General features: G+C 57.8%; 40 non-coding genes across 40 annotated transcripts; all 40 read left to right on the forward strand.

The window, feature by feature from the left end:
* Nucleotides 1–63: 63 nt before the first annotated feature.
* Nucleotides 64–182, forward strand: LOC131305417 (5S ribosomal RNA). The gene has a single exon (XR_009193000.1). It is a non-coding gene; the product is annotated as a 5S ribosomal RNA (ribosomal RNA).
* A 288-nt stretch (nucleotides 183–470) lies between these two features.
* LOC131305470 (5S ribosomal RNA) lies at nucleotides 471–589 on the forward strand. The gene has a single exon (XR_009193051.1). It is a non-coding gene; the product is annotated as a 5S ribosomal RNA (ribosomal RNA).
* A 288-nt stretch (nucleotides 590–877) lies between these two features.
* LOC131305482 (5S ribosomal RNA) lies at nucleotides 878–996 on the forward strand. Its single transcript, XR_009193062.1, has one exon. It is a non-coding gene; the product is annotated as a 5S ribosomal RNA (ribosomal RNA).
* Nucleotides 997–1,284: 288 nt separating this feature from the next.
* Nucleotides 1,285–1,403, forward strand: LOC131305494 (5S ribosomal RNA). Its single transcript, XR_009193073.1, has one exon. It is a non-coding gene; the product is annotated as a 5S ribosomal RNA (ribosomal RNA).
* Nucleotides 1,404–1,691: 288 nt separating this feature from the next.
* LOC131305505 (5S ribosomal RNA) lies at nucleotides 1,692–1,810 on the forward strand. Its single transcript, XR_009193084.1, has one exon. It is a non-coding gene; the product is annotated as a 5S ribosomal RNA (ribosomal RNA).
* A 288-nt stretch (nucleotides 1,811–2,098) lies between these two features.
* LOC131305517 (5S ribosomal RNA) lies at nucleotides 2,099–2,217 on the forward strand. The gene has a single exon (XR_009193095.1). It is a non-coding gene; the product is annotated as a 5S ribosomal RNA (ribosomal RNA).
* Nucleotides 2,218–2,505: 288 nt separating this feature from the next.
* LOC131305419 (5S ribosomal RNA) lies at nucleotides 2,506–2,624 on the forward strand. The gene has a single exon (XR_009193002.1). It is a non-coding gene; the product is annotated as a 5S ribosomal RNA (ribosomal RNA).
* A 289-nt stretch (nucleotides 2,625–2,913) lies between these two features.
* LOC131305528 (5S ribosomal RNA) lies at nucleotides 2,914–3,032 on the forward strand. The gene has a single exon (XR_009193106.1). It is a non-coding gene; the product is annotated as a 5S ribosomal RNA (ribosomal RNA).
* Nucleotides 3,033–3,321: 289 nt separating this feature from the next.
* On the forward strand, nucleotides 3,322–3,440 carry LOC131305541 (5S ribosomal RNA). Its single transcript, XR_009193118.1, has one exon. It is a non-coding gene; the product is annotated as a 5S ribosomal RNA (ribosomal RNA).
* Nucleotides 3,441–3,728: 288 nt separating this feature from the next.
* LOC131305553 (5S ribosomal RNA) lies at nucleotides 3,729–3,847 on the forward strand. The gene has a single exon (XR_009193129.1). It is a non-coding gene; the product is annotated as a 5S ribosomal RNA (ribosomal RNA).
* Nucleotides 3,848–4,135: 288 nt separating this feature from the next.
* LOC131305565 (5S ribosomal RNA) lies at nucleotides 4,136–4,254 on the forward strand. Its single transcript, XR_009193140.1, has one exon. It is a non-coding gene; the product is annotated as a 5S ribosomal RNA (ribosomal RNA).
* Nucleotides 4,255–4,542: 288 nt separating this feature from the next.
* On the forward strand, nucleotides 4,543–4,661 carry LOC131305420 (5S ribosomal RNA). The gene has a single exon (XR_009193003.1). It is a non-coding gene; the product is annotated as a 5S ribosomal RNA (ribosomal RNA).
* Nucleotides 4,662–4,949: 288 nt separating this feature from the next.
* Nucleotides 4,950–5,068, forward strand: LOC131305576 (5S ribosomal RNA). Its single transcript, XR_009193151.1, has one exon. It is a non-coding gene; the product is annotated as a 5S ribosomal RNA (ribosomal RNA).
* A 288-nt stretch (nucleotides 5,069–5,356) lies between these two features.
* On the forward strand, nucleotides 5,357–5,475 carry LOC131305588 (5S ribosomal RNA). The gene has a single exon (XR_009193162.1). It is a non-coding gene; the product is annotated as a 5S ribosomal RNA (ribosomal RNA).
* Nucleotides 5,476–5,763: 288 nt separating this feature from the next.
* On the forward strand, nucleotides 5,764–5,882 carry LOC131305599 (5S ribosomal RNA). Its single transcript, XR_009193173.1, has one exon. It is a non-coding gene; the product is annotated as a 5S ribosomal RNA (ribosomal RNA).
* Nucleotides 5,883–6,170: 288 nt separating this feature from the next.
* LOC131305421 (5S ribosomal RNA) lies at nucleotides 6,171–6,289 on the forward strand. The gene has a single exon (XR_009193004.1). It is a non-coding gene; the product is annotated as a 5S ribosomal RNA (ribosomal RNA).
* A 288-nt stretch (nucleotides 6,290–6,577) lies between these two features.
* LOC131305610 (5S ribosomal RNA) lies at nucleotides 6,578–6,696 on the forward strand. The gene has a single exon (XR_009193184.1). It is a non-coding gene; the product is annotated as a 5S ribosomal RNA (ribosomal RNA).
* Nucleotides 6,697–6,984: 288 nt separating this feature from the next.
* Nucleotides 6,985–7,103, forward strand: LOC131305422 (5S ribosomal RNA). The gene has a single exon (XR_009193005.1). It is a non-coding gene; the product is annotated as a 5S ribosomal RNA (ribosomal RNA).
* Nucleotides 7,104–7,391: 288 nt separating this feature from the next.
* Nucleotides 7,392–7,510, forward strand: LOC131305423 (5S ribosomal RNA). Its single transcript, XR_009193006.1, has one exon. It is a non-coding gene; the product is annotated as a 5S ribosomal RNA (ribosomal RNA).
* A 288-nt stretch (nucleotides 7,511–7,798) lies between these two features.
* LOC131305621 (5S ribosomal RNA) lies at nucleotides 7,799–7,917 on the forward strand. The gene has a single exon (XR_009193195.1). It is a non-coding gene; the product is annotated as a 5S ribosomal RNA (ribosomal RNA).
* Nucleotides 7,918–8,205: 288 nt separating this feature from the next.
* Nucleotides 8,206–8,324, forward strand: LOC131305425 (5S ribosomal RNA). Its single transcript, XR_009193008.1, has one exon. It is a non-coding gene; the product is annotated as a 5S ribosomal RNA (ribosomal RNA).
* Nucleotides 8,325–8,612: 288 nt separating this feature from the next.
* LOC131305633 (5S ribosomal RNA) lies at nucleotides 8,613–8,731 on the forward strand. Its single transcript, XR_009193206.1, has one exon. It is a non-coding gene; the product is annotated as a 5S ribosomal RNA (ribosomal RNA).
* Nucleotides 8,732–9,019: 288 nt separating this feature from the next.
* On the forward strand, nucleotides 9,020–9,138 carry LOC131305426 (5S ribosomal RNA). The gene has a single exon (XR_009193009.1). It is a non-coding gene; the product is annotated as a 5S ribosomal RNA (ribosomal RNA).
* A 288-nt stretch (nucleotides 9,139–9,426) lies between these two features.
* Nucleotides 9,427–9,545, forward strand: LOC131305427 (5S ribosomal RNA). The gene has a single exon (XR_009193010.1). It is a non-coding gene; the product is annotated as a 5S ribosomal RNA (ribosomal RNA).
* A 288-nt stretch (nucleotides 9,546–9,833) lies between these two features.
* LOC131305644 (5S ribosomal RNA) lies at nucleotides 9,834–9,952 on the forward strand. The gene has a single exon (XR_009193217.1). It is a non-coding gene; the product is annotated as a 5S ribosomal RNA (ribosomal RNA).
* Nucleotides 9,953–10,240: 288 nt separating this feature from the next.
* LOC131305428 (5S ribosomal RNA) lies at nucleotides 10,241–10,359 on the forward strand. The gene has a single exon (XR_009193011.1). It is a non-coding gene; the product is annotated as a 5S ribosomal RNA (ribosomal RNA).
* Nucleotides 10,360–10,647: 288 nt separating this feature from the next.
* Nucleotides 10,648–10,766, forward strand: LOC131305656 (5S ribosomal RNA). The gene has a single exon (XR_009193229.1). It is a non-coding gene; the product is annotated as a 5S ribosomal RNA (ribosomal RNA).
* A 288-nt stretch (nucleotides 10,767–11,054) lies between these two features.
* Nucleotides 11,055–11,173, forward strand: LOC131305667 (5S ribosomal RNA). The gene has a single exon (XR_009193240.1). It is a non-coding gene; the product is annotated as a 5S ribosomal RNA (ribosomal RNA).
* A 288-nt stretch (nucleotides 11,174–11,461) lies between these two features.
* On the forward strand, nucleotides 11,462–11,580 carry LOC131305679 (5S ribosomal RNA). Its single transcript, XR_009193251.1, has one exon. It is a non-coding gene; the product is annotated as a 5S ribosomal RNA (ribosomal RNA).
* A 288-nt stretch (nucleotides 11,581–11,868) lies between these two features.
* LOC131305691 (5S ribosomal RNA) lies at nucleotides 11,869–11,987 on the forward strand. Its single transcript, XR_009193262.1, has one exon. It is a non-coding gene; the product is annotated as a 5S ribosomal RNA (ribosomal RNA).
* Nucleotides 11,988–12,275: 288 nt separating this feature from the next.
* LOC131305685 (5S ribosomal RNA) lies at nucleotides 12,276–12,393 on the forward strand. Its single transcript, XR_009193257.1, has one exon. It is a non-coding gene; the product is annotated as a 5S ribosomal RNA (ribosomal RNA).
* A 288-nt stretch (nucleotides 12,394–12,681) lies between these two features.
* On the forward strand, nucleotides 12,682–12,800 carry LOC131305561 (5S ribosomal RNA). Its single transcript, XR_009193137.1, has one exon. It is a non-coding gene; the product is annotated as a 5S ribosomal RNA (ribosomal RNA).
* Nucleotides 12,801–13,088: 288 nt separating this feature from the next.
* LOC131305692 (5S ribosomal RNA) lies at nucleotides 13,089–13,206 on the forward strand. Its single transcript, XR_009193263.1, has one exon. It is a non-coding gene; the product is annotated as a 5S ribosomal RNA (ribosomal RNA).
* A 288-nt stretch (nucleotides 13,207–13,494) lies between these two features.
* On the forward strand, nucleotides 13,495–13,613 carry LOC131305702 (5S ribosomal RNA). Its single transcript, XR_009193273.1, has one exon. It is a non-coding gene; the product is annotated as a 5S ribosomal RNA (ribosomal RNA).
* A 288-nt stretch (nucleotides 13,614–13,901) lies between these two features.
* Nucleotides 13,902–14,020, forward strand: LOC131305714 (5S ribosomal RNA). The gene has a single exon (XR_009193284.1). It is a non-coding gene; the product is annotated as a 5S ribosomal RNA (ribosomal RNA).
* A 288-nt stretch (nucleotides 14,021–14,308) lies between these two features.
* On the forward strand, nucleotides 14,309–14,427 carry LOC131305429 (5S ribosomal RNA). The gene has a single exon (XR_009193012.1). It is a non-coding gene; the product is annotated as a 5S ribosomal RNA (ribosomal RNA).
* Nucleotides 14,428–14,715: 288 nt separating this feature from the next.
* Nucleotides 14,716–14,834, forward strand: LOC131305722 (5S ribosomal RNA). The gene has a single exon (XR_009193286.1). It is a non-coding gene; the product is annotated as a 5S ribosomal RNA (ribosomal RNA).
* Nucleotides 14,835–15,122: 288 nt separating this feature from the next.
* Nucleotides 15,123–15,241, forward strand: LOC131305430 (5S ribosomal RNA). The gene has a single exon (XR_009193013.1). It is a non-coding gene; the product is annotated as a 5S ribosomal RNA (ribosomal RNA).
* Nucleotides 15,242–15,529: 288 nt separating this feature from the next.
* Nucleotides 15,530–15,648, forward strand: LOC131305728 (5S ribosomal RNA). The gene has a single exon (XR_009193292.1). It is a non-coding gene; the product is annotated as a 5S ribosomal RNA (ribosomal RNA).
* A 288-nt stretch (nucleotides 15,649–15,936) lies between these two features.
* On the forward strand, nucleotides 15,937–16,055 carry LOC131305740 (5S ribosomal RNA). The gene has a single exon (XR_009193302.1). It is a non-coding gene; the product is annotated as a 5S ribosomal RNA (ribosomal RNA).
* Nucleotides 16,056–16,328: the final 273 nt, after the last annotated feature.

A 16,328-nucleotide genomic window follows, 5' to 3' on the forward strand; every position in this document is an offset into this window, starting at 1 on the left:
GAGGGAGCGGTGCCCGACGGGGCCGAAAAATGGACCAAAAGAATTGAAAGCGGAGTGCCTATCGGGTGCGATCATAACAGCACTAATGCACCGGATCCCATCAGAACTCCGCAGTTAAGCGTGCTTGGGCGAGAGTAGTACTAGGATGGGTGACCCCCTGGGAAGTCCTCGTGTTGCACCCCTTTTTCGTTTTTGTACGAAATCCCTTCCCCGCCCCCCGTTCCCTTCTTTCATCCGGTCGCCGCAACTTCGGCTCATGCCGTCCGTATCTTCCCGGAGAGTTTTCGCAGCGATTTTTCCAGCTTCGAGCCAAAATAGCCCCGTCAGCGGGCACGTTCGGCCGCAGCCATCCCTCCAACAAGATACGGGGTCCGGCCGGCGAGACGTGGCCAAGAAAGACAGAGATAGAGCGAGCGGTGCCCGACGGGGCCGAAAAATGGACCAAAAGAATTGAAAGCGGAGTGCCTATCGGGTGCGATCATACCAGCACTAATGCACCGGATCCCATCAGAACTCCGCAGTTAAGCGTGCTTGGGCGAGAGTAGTACTAGGATGGGTGACCCCCTGGGAAGTCCTCGTGTTGCACCCCTTTTTCGTTTTTGTACGAAATCCCTTCCCCGCCCCCCGTTCCCTTCTTTCATCCGGTCGCCGCAACTTCGGCTCATGCCGTCCGTATCTTTCCGGAGAGTTTTCGCAGCGATTTTTCCAGCTTCGAGCCAAAATAGCCCCGTCAGCGGGCACGTTCGGCCGCAGCCATCCCTCCAACGGGATACGGGGTCCGGCCGGCGAGACGTGGCCAAGAAAGACAGAGATAGAGGGAGCGGTGCCCGACGGGGCCGAAAAATGTACCAAAAGAATTGAAAGCGGAGTGCCTATCGGGTGCGATCATACCAGCACTAATGCACCGGATCCCATCAGAACTCCGCAGTTAAGCGTGCTTGGGCGAGAGTAGTACTAGGATGGGTGACCCCCTGGGAAGTCCTCGTGTTGCACCCCTTTTTCGTTTTTGTACGAAATCCCTTCCCCGCCCCCCGTTCCCTTCTTTCATCCGGTCGCCGCAACTTCGGCTCATGCCGTCCGTATCTTCCCGGAGAGTTTTCGCAGCGATTTTTCCAGCTTCGAGCCAAAATAGCCCCGTCAGCGGGCACGTTCGGCCGCAGCCATCCCTCCAACAAGATACGGGGTCCGGCCGGCGAGACGTGGCCAAGAAAGACAGAGATAGAGCGAGCGGTGCCCGACGGGGCCGAAAAATGGACCAAAAGAATTGAAAGCGGAGTGCCTATCGGGTGCGATCATACCAGCACTAATGCACCGGATCCCATCAGAACTCCGCAGTTAAGCGTGCTTGGGCGAGAGTAGTACTAGGATGGGTGACCCCCTGGGAAGTCCTCGTGTTGCACCCCTTTTTCGTTTTTGTACGAAATCCCTTCCCCGCCCCCCGTTCCCTTCTTTCATCCGGTCGCCGCAACTTCGGCTCATGCCGTCCGTATCTTTCCGGAGAGTTTTCGCAGCGATTTTTCCAGCTTCGAGCCAAAATAGCCCCGTCAGCGGGCACGTTCGGCCGCAGCCATCCCTCCAACGGGATACGGGGTCCGGCCGGCGAGACGTGGCCAAGAAAGACAGAGATAGAGGGAGCGGTGCCCGACGGGGCCGAAAAATGTACCAAAAGAATTGAAAGCGGAGTGCCTATCGGGTGCGATCATACCAGCACTAATGCACCGGATCCCATCAGAACTCCGCAGTTAAGCGTGCTTGGGCGAGAGTAGTACTAGGATGGGTGACCCCCTGGGAAGTCCTCGTGTTGCACCCCTTTTTTGTTTTTGTACGAAATCTCTTCCCCGCCCCCCGTTCCCTTCTTTCATCCGGTCGCCGCAACTTCGGCTCATGCCGTCCGTATCTTCCCGGAGAGTTTTCGCAGCGATTTTTCCAGCTTCGAGCCAAAATAGCCCCGTCAGCGGGCACGTTCGGCCGCAGCCATCCCTCCAACGGGATACGGGGTCCGGCCGGCGAGACGTGGCCAAGAAAGCCAGAGATAGAGGGAGCGGTGCCCGACGGGGCCGAAAAATGGACCAAAAGAATTGAAAGCGGAGTGCCTATCGGGTGCGATCATACCAGCACTAATGCACCGGATCCCATCAGAACTCCGCAGTTAAGCGTGCTTGGGCGAGAGTAGTACTAGGATGGGTGACCCCCTGGGAAGTCCTCGTGTTGCACCCCTTTTTTGTTTTTGTACGAAATCCCTTCCCCGCCCCCCGTTCCCTTCTTTCATCCGGTCGCCGCAACTTCGGCTCATGCCGTCCGTATCTTCCCGGAGAGTTTTCGCAGCGATTTTTCCAGCTTCGAGCCAAAATAGCCCCGTCAGCGGGCACGTTCGGCCGCAGCCATCCCTCCAACGGGATACGGGGTCCGGCCGGCGAGACGTGGCCAAGAAAGCCAGAGATAGAGGGAGCGGTGCCCGACGGGGCCGAAAAATGGACCAAAAGAATTGAAAGCGGAGTGCCTATCGGGTGCGATCATAACAGCACTAATGCACCGGATCCCATCAGAACTCCGCAGTTAAGCGTGCTTGGGCGAGAGTAGTACTAGGATGGGTGACCCCCTGGGAAGTCCTCGTGTTGCACCCCTTTTTCGTTTTTGTACGAAATCCCTTCCCCGCCCCCCGTTCCCTTCTTTCATCCGGTCGCCGCAACTTCGGCTCATGCCGTCCGTATCTTCCCGGAGAGTTTTCGCAGCGATTTTTCGAGCTGCGAGCCAAAATAGCCCCCTTCAGCGGGCACTCTCGGCCGCAGCCATCCCTCCAACGGGATACGGGGTCCGGCCGGCGAGACGTGGCCAAGAAAGCCAGAGATAGAGCGAGCAGTGCCCGACGGGGCAGAAAAATGGACCAAAAGAATTGAAAGCGGAGTGCCTATCGGGTGCGATCATACCAGCACTAATGCACCGGATCCCATCAGAACTCCGCAGTTAAGCGTGCTTGGGCGAGAGTAGTACTAGGATGGGTGACCCCCTGGGAAGTCCTCGTGTTGCACCCCTTTTTCGTTTTTGTACGAAATCCCTTCCCCGCCCCCCGTTCCCTTCTTTCATCCGGTCGCCGCAACTTCGGCTCATTCCGTCCGTATCTTCCCGGAGAGTTTTCGCAGCGATTTTTCGAGCTGCGAGCCAAAATAGCCCCCTTCAGCGGGCACTCTCGGCCGTAGCCATCCCTCCAACGGGATACGGGGTCCGGCCGGCGAGACGTGGCCAAGAAAGCCAGAGATAGAGCGAGCGGTGCCCGACGGGGCAGAAAAATGGACCAAAAGAATTGAAAGCGGAGTGCCTATCGGGTGCGATCATACCAGCACTAATGCACCGGATCCCATCAGAACTCCGCAGTTAAGCGTGCTTGGGCGAGAGTAGTACTAGGATGGGTGACCCCCTGGGAAGTCCTCGTGTTGCACCCCTTTTTCGTTTTTGTACGAAATCCCTTCCCCGCCCCCCGTTCCCTTCTTTCATCCGGTCGCCGCAACTTCGGCTCATGCCGTCCGTATCTTCCCGGAGAGTTTTCGCAGCGATTTTTCCAGCTTCGAGCCAAAATAGCCCCGTCAGCGGGCACGTTCGGCCGCAGCCATCCCTCCAACAAGATACGGGGTCCGGCCGGCGAGACGTGGCCAAGAAAGACAGAGATAGAGCGAGCGGTGCCCGACGGGGCCGAAAAATGGACCAAAAGAATTGAAAGCGGAGTGCCTATCGGGTGCGATCATACCAGCACTAATGCACCGGATCCCATCAGAACTCCGCAGTTAAGCGTGCTTGGGCGAGAGTAGTACTAGGATGGGTGACCCCCTGGGAAGTCCTCGTGTTGCACCCCTTTTTCGTTTTTGTACGAAATCCCTTCCCCGCCCCCCGTTCCCTTCTTTCATCCGGTCGCCGCAACTTCGGCTCATGCCGTCCGTATCTTTCCGGAGAGTTTTCGCAGCGATTTTTCCAGCTTCGAGCCAAAATAGCCCCGTCAGCGGGCACGTTCGGCCGCAGCCATCCCTCCAACGGGATACGGGGTCCGGCCGGCGAGACGTGGCCAAGAAAGACAGAGATAGAGGGAGCGGTGCCCGACGGGGCCGAAAAATGTACCAAAAGAATTGAAAGCGGAGTGCCTATCGGGTGCGATCATACCAGCACTAATGCACCGGATCCCATCAGAACTCCGCAGTTAAGCGTGCTTGGGCGAGAGTAGTACTAGGATGGGTGACCCCCTGGGAAGTCCTCGTGTTGCACCCCTTTTTTGTTTTTGTACGAAATCTCTTCCCCGCCCCCCGTTCCCTTCTTTCATCCGGTCGCCGCAACTTCGGCTCATGCCGTCCGTATCTTCCCGGAGAGTTTTCGCAGCGATTTTTCCAGCTTCGAGCCAAAATAGCCCCGTCAGCGGGCACGTTCGGCCGCAGCCATCCCTCCAACGGGATACGGGGTCCGGCCGGCGAGACGTGGCCAAGAAAGCCAGAGATAGAGGGAGCGGTGCCCGACGGGGCCGAAAAATGGACCAAAAGAATTGAAAGCGGAGTGCCTATCGGGTGCGATCATAACAGCACTAATGCACCGGATCCCATCAGAACTCCGCAGTTAAGCGTGCTTGGGCGAGAGTAGTACTAGGATGGGTGACCCCCTGGGAAGTCCTCGTGTTGCACCCCTTTTTCGTTTTTGTACGAAATCCCTTCCCCGCCCCCCGTTCCCTTCTTTCATCCGGTCGCCGCAACTTCGGCTCATGCCGTCCGTATCTTCCCGGAGAGTTTTCGCAGCGATTTTTCCAGCTTCGAGCCAAAATAGCCCCGTCAGCGGGCACGTTCGGCCGCAGCCATCCCTCCAACAAGATACGGGGTCCGGCCGGCGAGACGTGGCCAAGAAAGACAGAGATAGAGCGAGCGGTGCCCGACGGGGCCGAAAAATGGACCAAAAGAATTGAAAGCGGAGTGCCTATCGGGTGCGATCATACCAGCACTAATGCACCGGATCCCATCAGAACTCCGCAGTTAAGCGTGCTTGGGCGAGAGTAGTACTAGGATGGGTGACCCCCTGGGAAGTCCTCGTGTTGCACCCCTTTTTCGTTTTTGTACGAAATCCCTTCCCCGCCCCCCGTTCCCTTCTTTCATCCGGTCGCCGCAACTTCGGCTCATGCCGTCCGTATCTTTCCGGAGAGTTTTCGCAGCGATTTTTCCAGCTTCGAGCCAAAATAGCCCCGTCAGCGGGCACGTTCGGCCGCAGCCATCCCTCCAACGGGATACGGGGTCCGGCCGGCGAGACGTGGCCAAGAAAGACAGAGATAGAGGGAGCGGTGCCCGACGGGGCCGAAAAATGGACCAAAAGAATTGAAAGCGGAGTGCCTATCGGGTGCGATCATACCAGCACTAATGCACCGGATCCCATCAGAACTCCGCAGTTAAGCGTGCTTGGGCGAGAGTAGTACTAGGATGGGTGACCCCCTGGGAAGTCCTCGTGTTGCACCCCTTTTTCGTTTTTGTACGAAATCCCTTCCCCGCCCCCCGTTCCCTTCTTTCATCCGGTCGCCGCAACTTCGGCTCATGCCGTCCGTATCTTTCCGGAGAGTTTTCGCAGCGATTTTTCCAGCTTCGAGCCAAAATAGCCCCGTCAGCGGGCACGTTCGGCCGCAGCCATCCCTCCAACGGGATACGGGGTCCGGCCGGCGAGACGTGGCCAAGAAAGACAGAGATAGAGGGAGCGGTGCCCGACGGGGCCGAAAAATGTACCAAAAGAATTGAAAGCGGAGTGCCTATCGGGTGCGATCATACCAGCACTAATGCACCGGATCCCATCAGAACTCCGCAGTTAAGCGTGCTTGGGCGAGAGTAGTACTAGGATGGGTGACCCCCTGGGAAGTCCTCGTGTTGCACCCCTTTTTTGTTTTTGTACGAAATCTCTTCCCCGCCCCCCGTTCCCTTCTTTCATCCGGTCGCCGCAACTTCGGCTCATGCCGTCCGTATCTTCCCGGAGAGTTTTCGCAGCGATTTTTCCAGCTTCGAGCCAAAATAGCCCCGTCAGCGGGCACGTTCGGCCGCAGCCATCCCTCCAACGGGATACGGGGTCCGGCCGGCGAGACGTGGCCAAGAAAGCCAGAGATAGAGGGAGCGGTGCCCGACGGGGCCGAAAAATGGACCAAAAGAATTGAAAGCGGAGTGCCTATCGGGTGCGATCATAACAGCACTAATGCACCGGATCCCATCAGAACTCCGCAGTTAAGCGTGCTTGGGCGAGAGTAGTACTAGGATGGGTGACCCCCTGGGAAGTCCTCGTGTTGCACCCCTTTTTCGTTTTTGTACGAAATCCCTTCCCCGCCCCCCGTTCCCTTCTTTCATCCGGTCGCCGCAACTTCGGCTCATGCCGTCCGTATCTTCCCGGAGAGTTTTCGCAGCGATTTTTCCAGCTTCGAGCCAAAATAGCCCCGTCAGCGGGCACGTTCGGCCGCAGCCATCCCTCCAACAAGATACGGGGTCCGGCCGGCGAGACGTGGCCAAGAAAGACAGAGATAGAGCGAGCGGTGCCCGACGGGGCCGAAAAATGGACCAAAAGAATTGAAAGCGGAGTGCCTATCGGGTGCGATCATACCAGCACTAATGCACCGGATCCCATCAGAACTCCGCAGTTAAGCGTGCTTGGGCGAGAGTAGTACTAGGATGGGTGACCCCCTGGGAAGTCCTCGTGTTGCACCCCTTTTTTGTTTTTGTACGAAATCTCTTCCCCGCCCCCCGTTCCCTTCTTTCATCCGGTCGCCGCAACTTCGGCTCATGCCGTCCGTATCTTCCCGGAGAGTTTTCGCAGCGATTTTTCCAGCTTCGAGCCAAAATAGCCCCGTCAGCGGGCACGTTCGGCCGCAGCCATCCCTCCAACGGGATACGGGGTCCGGCCGGCGAGACGTGGCCAAGAAAGCCAGAGATAGAGGGAGCGGTGCCCGACGGGGCCGAAAAATGGACCAAAAGAATTGAAAGCGGAGTGCCTATCGGGTGCGATCATAACAGCACTAATGCACCGGATCCCATCAGAACTCCGCAGTTAAGCGTGCTTGGGCGAGAGTAGTACTAGGATGGGTGACCCCCTGGGAAGTCCTCGTGTTGCACCCCTTTTTCGTTTTTGTACGAAATCCCTTCCCCGCCCCCCGTTCCCTTCTTTCATCCGGTCGCCGCAACTTCGGCTCATGCCGTCCGTATCTTCCCGGAGAGTTTTCGCAGCGATTTTTCCAGCTTCGAGCCAAAATAGCCCCGTCAGCGGGCACGTTCGGCCGCAGCCATCCCTCCAACGGGATACGGGGTCCGGCCGGCGAGACGTGGCCAAGAAAGCCAGAGATAGAGGGAGCGGTGCCCGACGGGGCCGAAAAATGGACCAAAAGAATTGAAAGCGGAGTGCCTATCGGGTGCGATCATAACAGCACTAATGCACCGGATCCCATCAGAACTCCGCAGTTAAGCGTGCTTGGGCGAGAGTAGTACTAGGATGGGTGACCCCCTGGGAAGTCCTCGTGTTGCACCCCTTTTTCGTTTTTGTACGAAATCCCTTCCCCGCCCCCCGTTCCCTTCTTTCATCCGGTCGCCGCAACTTCGGCTCATGCCGTCCGTATCTTTCCGGAGAGTTTTCGCAGCGATTTTTCCAGCTTCGAGCCAAAATAGCCCCGTCAGCGGGCACGTTCGGCCGCAGCCATCCCTCCAACGGGATACGGGGTCCGGCCGGCGAGACGTGGCCAAGAAAGACAGAGATAGAGGGAGCGGTGCCCGACGGGGCAGAAAAATGTACCAAAAGAATTGAAAGCGGAGTGCCTATCGGGTGCGATCATACCAGCACTAATGCACCGGATCCCATCAGAACTCCGCAGTTAAGCGTGCTTGGGCGAGAGTAGTACTAGGATGGGTGACCCCCTGGGAAGTCCTCGTGTTGCACCCCTTTCTTGTTTTTGTACGAAATCTCTTCCCCGCCCCCCGTTCCCTTCTTTCATCCGGTCGCCGCAACTTCGGCTCATGCCGTCCGTATCTTCCCGGAGAGTTTTCGCAGCGATTTTTCCAGCTTCGAGCCAAAATAGCCCCGTCAGCGGGCACGTTCGGCCGCAGCCATCCCTCCAACGGGATACGGGGTCCGGCCGGCGAGACGTGGCCAAGAAAGCCAGAGATAGAGGGAGCGGTGCCCGACGGGGCCGAAAAATGGACCAAAAGAATTGAAAGCGGAGTGCCTATCGGGTGCGATCATAACAGCACTAATGCACCGGATCCCATCAGAACTCCGCAGTTAAGCGTGCTTGGGCGAGAGTAGTACTAGGATGGGTGACCCCCTGGGAAGTCCTCGTGTTGCACCCCTTTTTCGTTTTTGTACGAAATCCCTTCCCCGCCCCCCGTTCCCTTCTTTCATCCGGTCGCCGCAACTTCGGCTCATGCCGTCCGTATCTTCCCGGAGAGTTTTCGCAGCGATTTTTCCAGCTTCGAGCCAAAATAGCCCCGTCAGCGGGCACGTTCGGCCGCAGCCATCCCTCCAACAAGATACGGGGTCCGGCCGGCGAGACGTGGCCAAGAAAGACAGAGATAGAGCGAGCGGTGCCCGACGGGGCCGAAAAATGGACCAAAAGAATTGAAAGCGGAGTGCCTATCGGGTGCGATCATACCAGCACTAATGCACCGGATCCCATCAGAACTCCGCAGTTAAGCGTGCTTGGGCGAGAGTAGTACTAGGATGGGTGACCCCCTGGGAAGTCCTCGTGTTGCACCCCTTTTTTGTTTTTGTACGAAATCTCTTCCCCGCCCCCCGTTCCCTTCTTTCATCCGGTCGCCGCAACTTCGGCTCATGCCGTCCGTATCTTCCCGGAGAGTTTTCGCAGCGATTTTTCCAGCTTCGAGCCAAAATAGCCCCGTCAGCGGGCACGTTCGGCCGCAGCCATCCCTCCAACGGGATACGGGGTCCGGCCGGCGAGACGTGGCCAAGAAAGCCAGAGATAGAGGGAGCGGTGCCCGACGGGGCCGAAAAATGGACCAAAAGAATTGAAAGCGGAGTGCCTATCGGGTGCGATCATAACAGCACTAATGCACCGGATCCCATCAGAACTCCGCAGTTAAGCGTGCTTGGGCGAGAGTAGTACTAGGATGGGTGACCCCCTGGGAAGTCCTCGTGTTGCACCCCTTTTTCGTTTTTGTACGAAATCCCTTCCCCGCCCCCCGTTCCCTTCTTTCATCCGGTCGCCGCAACTTCGGCTCATGCCGTCCGTATCTTCCCGGAGAGTTTTCGCAGCGATTTTTCCAGCTTCGAGCCAAAATAGCCCCGTCAGCGGGCACGTTCGGCCGCAGCCATCCCTCCAACGGGATACGGGGTCCGGCCGGCGAGACGTGGCCAAGAAAGCCAGAGATAGAGGGAGCGGTGCCCGACGGGGCCGAAAAATGGACCAAAAGAATTGAAAGCGGAGTGCCTATCGGGTGCGATCATAACAGCACTAATGCACCGGATCCCATCAGAACTCCGCAGTTAAGCGTGCTTGGGCGAGAGTAGTACTAGGATGGGTGACCCCCTGGGAAGTCCTCGTGTTGCACCCCTTTTTCGTTTTTGTACGAAATCCCTTCCCCGCCCCCCGTTCCCTTCTTTCATCCGGTCGCCGCAACTTCGGCTCATGCCGTCCGTATCTTTCCGGAGAGTTTTCGCAGCGATTTTTCCAGCTTCGAGCCAAAATAGCCCCGTCAGCGGGCACGTTCGGCCGCAGCCATCCCTCCAACGGGATACGGGGTCCGGCCGGCGAGACGTGGCCAAGAAAGACAGAGATAGAGGGAGCGGTGCCCGACGGGGCAGAAAAATGTACCAAAAGAATTGAAAGCGGAGTGCCTATCGGGTGCGATCATACCAGCACTAATGCACCGGATCCCATCAGAACTCCGCAGTTAAGCGTGCTTGGGCGAGAGTAGTACTAGGATGGGTGACCCCCTGGGAAGTCCTCGTGTTGCACCCCTTTCTTGTTTTTGTACGAAATCTCTTCCCCGCCCCCCGTTCCCTTCTTTCATCCGGTCGCCGCAACTTCGGCTCATGCCGTCCGTATCTTCCCGGAGAGTTTTCGCAGCGATTTTTCCAGCTTCGAGCCAAAATAGCCCCGTCAGCGGGCACGTTCGGCCGCAGCCATCCCTCCAACGGGATACGGGGTCCGGCCGGCGAGACGTGGCCAAGAAAGCCAGAGATAGAGGGAGCGGTGCCCGACGGGGCAGAAAAATGGACCAAAAGAATTGAAAGCGGAGTGCCTATCGGGTGCGATCATAACAGCACTAATGCACCGGATCCCATCAGAACTCCGCAGTTAAGCGTGCTTGGGCGAGAGTAGTACTAGGATGGGTGACCCCCTGGGAAGTCCTCGTGTTGCACCCCTTTTTCGTTTTTGTACGAAATCCCTTCCCCGCCCCCCGTTCCCTTCTTTCATCCGGTCGCCGCAACTTCGGCTCATGCCGTCCGTATCTTCCCGGAGAGTTTTCGCAGCGATTTTTCCAGCTTCGAGCCAAAATAGCCCCGTCAGCGGGCACGTTCGGCCGCAGCCATCCCTCCAACGGGATACGGGGTCCGGCCGGCGAGACGTGGCCAAGAAAGCCAGAGATAGAGGGAGCGGTGCCCGACGGGGCAGAAAAATGTACCAAAAGAATTGAAAGCGGAGTGCCTATCGGGTGCGATCATACCAGCACTAATGCACCGGATCCCATCAGAACTCCGCAGTTAAGCGTGCTTGGGCGAGAGTAGTACTAGGATGGGTGACCCCCTGGGAAGTCCTCGTGTTGCACCCCTTTTTTGTTTTTGTACGAAATCTCTTCCCCGCCCCCCGTTCCCTTCTTTCATCCGGTCGCCGCAACTTCGGCTCATGCCGTCCGTATCTTCCCGGAGAGTTTTCGCAGCGATTTTTCCAGCTTCGAGCCAAAATAGCCCCGTCAGCGGGCACGTTCGGCCGCAGCCATCCCTCCAACGGGATACGGGGTCCGGCCGGCGAGACGTGGCCAAGAAAGCCAGAGATAGAGGGAGCGGTGCCCGACGGGGCCGAAAAATGGACCAAAAGAATTGAAAGCGGAGTGCCTATCGGGTGCGATCATACCAGCACTAATGCACCGGATCCCATCAGAACTCCGCAGTTAAGCGTGCTTGGGCGAGAGTAGTACTAGGATGGGTGACCCCCTGGGAAGTCCTCGTGTTGCACCCCTTTTTCGTTTTTGTACGAAATCCCTTCCCCGCCCCCCGTTCCCTTCTTTCATCCGGTCGCCGCAACTTCGGCTCATGCCGTCCGGATCTTCCCGGAGAGTTTTCGCAGCGATTTTTCCAGCTGCGAGCCAAAATAGCCCCGTCAGCGGGCACGTTCGGCCGCAGCCATCCCTCCAACGGGATACGGGGTCCGGCCGGCGAGACGTGGCCAAGAAAGACAGAGATAGAGGGAGCGGTGCCCGACGGGGCCGAAAAATGTACCAAAAGAATTGAAAGCGGAGTGCCTATCGGGTGCGATCATACCAGCACTAATGCACCGGATCCCATCAGAACTCCGCAGTTAAGCGTGCTTGGGCGAGAGTAGTACTAGGATGGGTGACCCCCTGGGAAGTCCTCGTGTTGCACCCCTTTTTTGTTTTTGTACGAAATCTCTTCCCCGCCCCCCGTTCCCTTCTTTCATCCGGTCGCCGCAACTTCGGCTCATGCCGTCCGTATCTTCCCGGAGAGTTTTCGCAGCGATTTTTCCAGCTTCGAGCCAAAATAGCCCCGTCAGCGGGCACGTTCGGCCGCAGCCATCCCTCCAACGGGATACGGGGTCCGGCCGGCGAGACGTGGCCAAGAAAGACAGAGATAGAGGGAGCGGTGCCCGACGGGGCCGAAAAATGTACCAAAAGAATTGAAAGCGGAGTGCCTATCGGGTGCGATCATACCAGCACTAATGCACCGGATCCCATCAGAACTCCGCAGTTAAGCGTGCTTGGGCGAGAGTAGTACTAGGATGGGTGACCCCCTGGGAAGTCCTCGTGTTGCACCCCTTTTTTGTTTTTGTACGAAATCTCTTCCCCGCCCCCCGTTCCCTTCTTTCATCCGGTCGCCGCAACTTCGGCTCATGCCGTCCGTATCTTCCCGGAGAGTTTTCGCAGCGATTTTTCCAGCTTCGAGCCAAAATAGCCCCGTCAGCGGGCACGTTCGGCCGCAGCCATCCCTCCAACGGGATACGGGGTCCGGCCGGCGAGACGTGGCCAAGAAAGCCAGAGATAGAGGGAGCGGTGCCCGACGGGGCAGAAAAATGGACCAAAAGAATTGAAAGCGGAGTGCCTATCGGGTGCGATCATAACAGCACTAATGCACCGGATCCCATCAGAACTCCGCAGTTAAGCGTGCTTGGGCGAGAGTAGTACTAGGATGGGTGACCCCCGGGAAGTCCTCGTGTTGCACCCCTTTTTCGTTTTTGTACGAAATCCCTTCCCCGCCCCCCGTTCCCTTCTTTCATCCGGTCGCCGCAACTTCGGCTCATGCCGTCCGTATCTTCCCGGAGAGTTTTCGCAGCGATTTTTCCAGCTTCGAGCCAAAATAGCCCCGTCAGCGGGCACGTTCGGCCGCAGCCATCCCTCCAACGGGATACGGGGTCCGGCCGGCGAGACGTGGCCAAGAAAGCCAGAGATAGAGGGAGCGGTGCCCGACGGGGCAGAAAAATGGACCAAAAGAATTGAAAGCGGAGTGCCTATCGGGTGCGATCATAACAGCACTAATGCACCGGATCCCATCAGAACTCCGCAGTTAAGCGTGCTTGGGCGAGAGTAGTACTAGGATGGGTGACCCCCTGGGAAGTCCTCGTCTTGCACCCCTTTTTCGTTTTTGTACGAAATCCCTTCCCCGCCCCCCGTTCCCTTCTTTCATCCGGTCGCCGCAACTTCGGCTCATGCCGTCCGTATCTTTCCGGAGAGTTTTCGCAGCGATTTTTCCAGCTTCGAGCCAAAATAGCCCCGTCAGCGGGCACGTTCGGCCGCAGCCATCCCTCCAACGGGATACGGGGTCCGGCCGGCGAGACGTGGCCAAGAAAGCCAGAGATAGAGGGAGCGGTGCCCGACGGGGCAGAAAAATGTACCAAAAGAATTGAAAGCGGAGTGCCTATCGGGTGTGATCATACCAGCACTAATGCACCGGATCCCATCAGAACTCGCAGTTAAGCGTGCTTGGGCGAGAGTAGTACTAGGATGGGTGACCCCCTGGGAAGTCCTCGTGTTGCACCCCTTTTTTGTTTTTGTACGAAATCTCTTCCCCGCCCCCCGTTCCCTTCTTTCATCCGGTCGCCGCAACTTCGGCTCATGCCGTCCGTATCTTCCCGGAGAGTTTTCGCAGCGATTTTTCCAGCTTCGAGCCAAAATAGCCCCGTCAGCGGGCACGTTCGGCCGCAGCCATCCCTCCAACGGGATACGGGGTCCGGCCGGCGAGACGTGGCCAAGAAAGCCAGAGATAGAGGGAGCGGTGCCCGACGGGGCAGAAAAATGGACCAAAAGAATTGAAAGCGGAGTGCCTATCGGGTGCGATCATACCAGCACTAATGCACCGGATCCCATCAGAACTCCGCAGTTAAGCGTGCTTGGGCGAGAGTAGTACTAGGATGGGTGACCCCCTGGGAAGTCCTCGTGTTGCACCCCTTTTTCGTTTTTGTACGAAATCCCTTCCCCGCCCCCCGTTCCCTTCTTTCATCCGGTCGCCGCAACTTCGGCTCATGCCGTCCGGATCTTCCCGGAGAGTTTTCGCAGCGATTTTTCCAGCTGCGAGCCAAAATAGCCCCGTCAGCGGGCACGTTCGGCCGCAGCCATCCCTCCAACGGGATACGGGGTCCGGCCGGCGAGACGTGGCCAAGAAAGACAGAGATAGAGGGAGCGGTGCCCGACGGGGCCGAAAAATGTACCAAAAGAATTGAAAGCGGAGTGCCTATCGGGTGCGATCATACCAGCACTAATGCACCGGATCCCATCAGAACTCCGCAGTTAAGCGTGCTTGGGCGAGAGTAGTACTAGGATGGGTGACCCCCTGGGAAGTCCTCGTGTTGCACCCCTTTTTTGTTTTTGTACGAAATCTCTTCCCCGCCCCCCGTTCCCTTCTTTCATCCGGTCGCCGCAACTTCGGCTCATGCCGTCCGTATCTTCCCGGAGAGTTTTCGCAGCGATTTTTCCAGCTTCGAGCCAAAATAGCCCCGTCAGCGGGCACGTTCGGCCGCAGCCATCCCTCCAACGGGATACGGGGTCCGGCCGGCGAGACGTGGCCAAGAAAGCCAGAGATAGAGGGAGCGGTGCCCGACGGGGCAGAAAAATGGACCAAAAGAATTGAAAGCGGAGTTCCTATCGGGTGCGATCATAACAGCACTAATGCACCGGATCCCATCAGAACTCCGCAGTTAAGCGTGCTTGGGCGAGAGTAGTACTAGGATGGGTGACCCCCTGGGAAGTCCTCGTGTTGCACCCCTTTTTCGTTTTTGTACGAAATCCCTTCCCCGCCCCCCGTTCCCTTCTTTCATCCGGTCGCCGCAACTTCGGCTCATGCCGTCCGTATCTTTCCGGAGAGTTTTCGCAGCGATTTTTCCAGCTTCGAGCCAAAATAGCCCCGTCAGCGGGCACGTTCGGCCGCAGCCATCCCTCCAACGGGATACGGGGTCCGGCCGGCGAGACGTGGCCAAGAAAGACAGAGATAGAGGGAGCGGTGCCCGACGGGGCCGAAAAATGTACCAAAAGAATTGAAAGCGGAGTGCCTATCGGGTGCGATCATACCAGCACTAATGCACCGGATCCCATCAGAACTCCGCAGTTAAGCGTGCTTGGGCGAGAGTAGTACTAGGATGGGTGACCCCCTGGGAAGTCCTCGTGTTGCACCCCTTTTTTGTTTTTGTACGAAATCTCTTCCCCGCCCCCCGTTCCCTTCTTTCATCCGGTCGCCGCAACTTCGGCTCATGCCGTCCGTATCTTCCCGGAGAGTTTTCGCAGCGATTTTTCCAGCTTCGAGCCAAAATAGCCCCGTCAGCGGGCACGTTCGGCCGCAGCCATCCCTCCAACGGGATACGGGGTCCGGCCGGCGAGACGTGGCCAAGAAAGCCAGAGATAGAGGGAGCGGTGCCCGACGGGGCCGAAAAATGGACCAAAAGAATTGAAAGCGGAGTGCCTATCGGGTGCGATCATAACAGCACTAATGCACCGGATCCCATCAGAACTCCGCAGTTAAGCGTGCTTGGGCGAGAGTAGTACTAGGATGGGTGACCCCCTGGGAAGTCCTCGTGTTGCACCCCTTTTTCGTTTTTGTACGAAATCCCTTCCCCGCCCCCCGTTCCCTTCTTTCATCCGGTCGCCGCAACTTCGGCTCATGCCGTCCGTATCTTTCCGGAGAGTTTTCGCAGCGATTTTTCCAGCTTCGAGCCAAAATAGCCCCGTCAGCGGGCACGTTCGGCCGCAGCCATCCCTCCAACGGGATACGGGGTCCGGCCGGCGAGACGTGGCCAAGAAAGCCAGAGATAGAGCGAGCAGTGCCCGACGGGGCAGAAAAATGGACCAAAAGAATTGAAAGCGGAGTGCCTATCGGGTGCGATCATACCAGCACTAATGCACCGGATCCCATCAGAACTCCGCAGTTAAGCGTGCTTGGGCGAGAGTAGTACTAGGATGGGTGACCCCCTGGGAAGTCCTCGTGTTGCACCCCTTTTTCGTTTTTGTACGAAATCCCTTCCCCGCCCCCCGTTCCCTTCTTTCATCCGGTCGCCGCAACTTCGGCTCATGCCGTCCGGATCTTCCCGGAGAGTTTTCGCAGCGATTTTTCCAGCTGCGAGCCAAAATAGCCCCGTCAGCGGGCACGTTCGGCCGCAGCCATCCCTCCAACGGGATACGGGGTCCGGCCGGCGAGACGTGGCCAAGAAAGACAGAGATAGAGGGAGCGGTGCCCGACGGGGCAGAAAAATATACCAAAAGAATTGAAAGCGGAGTGCCTATCGGGTGCGATCATACCAGCACTAATGCACCGGATCCCATCAGAACTCCGCAGTTAAGCGTGCTTGGGCGAGAGTAGTACTAGGATGGGTGACCCCCTGGGAAGTCCTCGTGTTGCACCCCTTTTTCGTTTTTGTACGAAATCCCTTCCCCGCCCCCCGTTCCCTTCTTTCATCCGGTCGCCGCAACTTCGGCTCATGCCGTCCGGATCTTCCCGGAGAGTTTTCGCAGCGATTTTTCCAGCTGCGAGCCAAAATAGCCCCGTCAGCGGGCACGTTCGGCCGCAGCCATCCCTCCAACGGGATACGGGGTCCGGCCGGCGAGACGTGGCCAAGAAAGACAGAGATAGAGGGAGCGGTGCCCGACGGGGCAGAAAAATGTACCAAAAGAATTGAA

The sequence above is a fragment of the Rhododendron vialii genome, chromosome 10a (genome assembly GCF_030253575.1).
Source record: "Rhododendron vialii isolate Sample 1 chromosome 10a, ASM3025357v1".
In the NCBI taxonomy this organism is placed as follows: domain Eukaryota; kingdom Viridiplantae; phylum Streptophyta; class Magnoliopsida; order Ericales; family Ericaceae; genus Rhododendron; species Rhododendron vialii.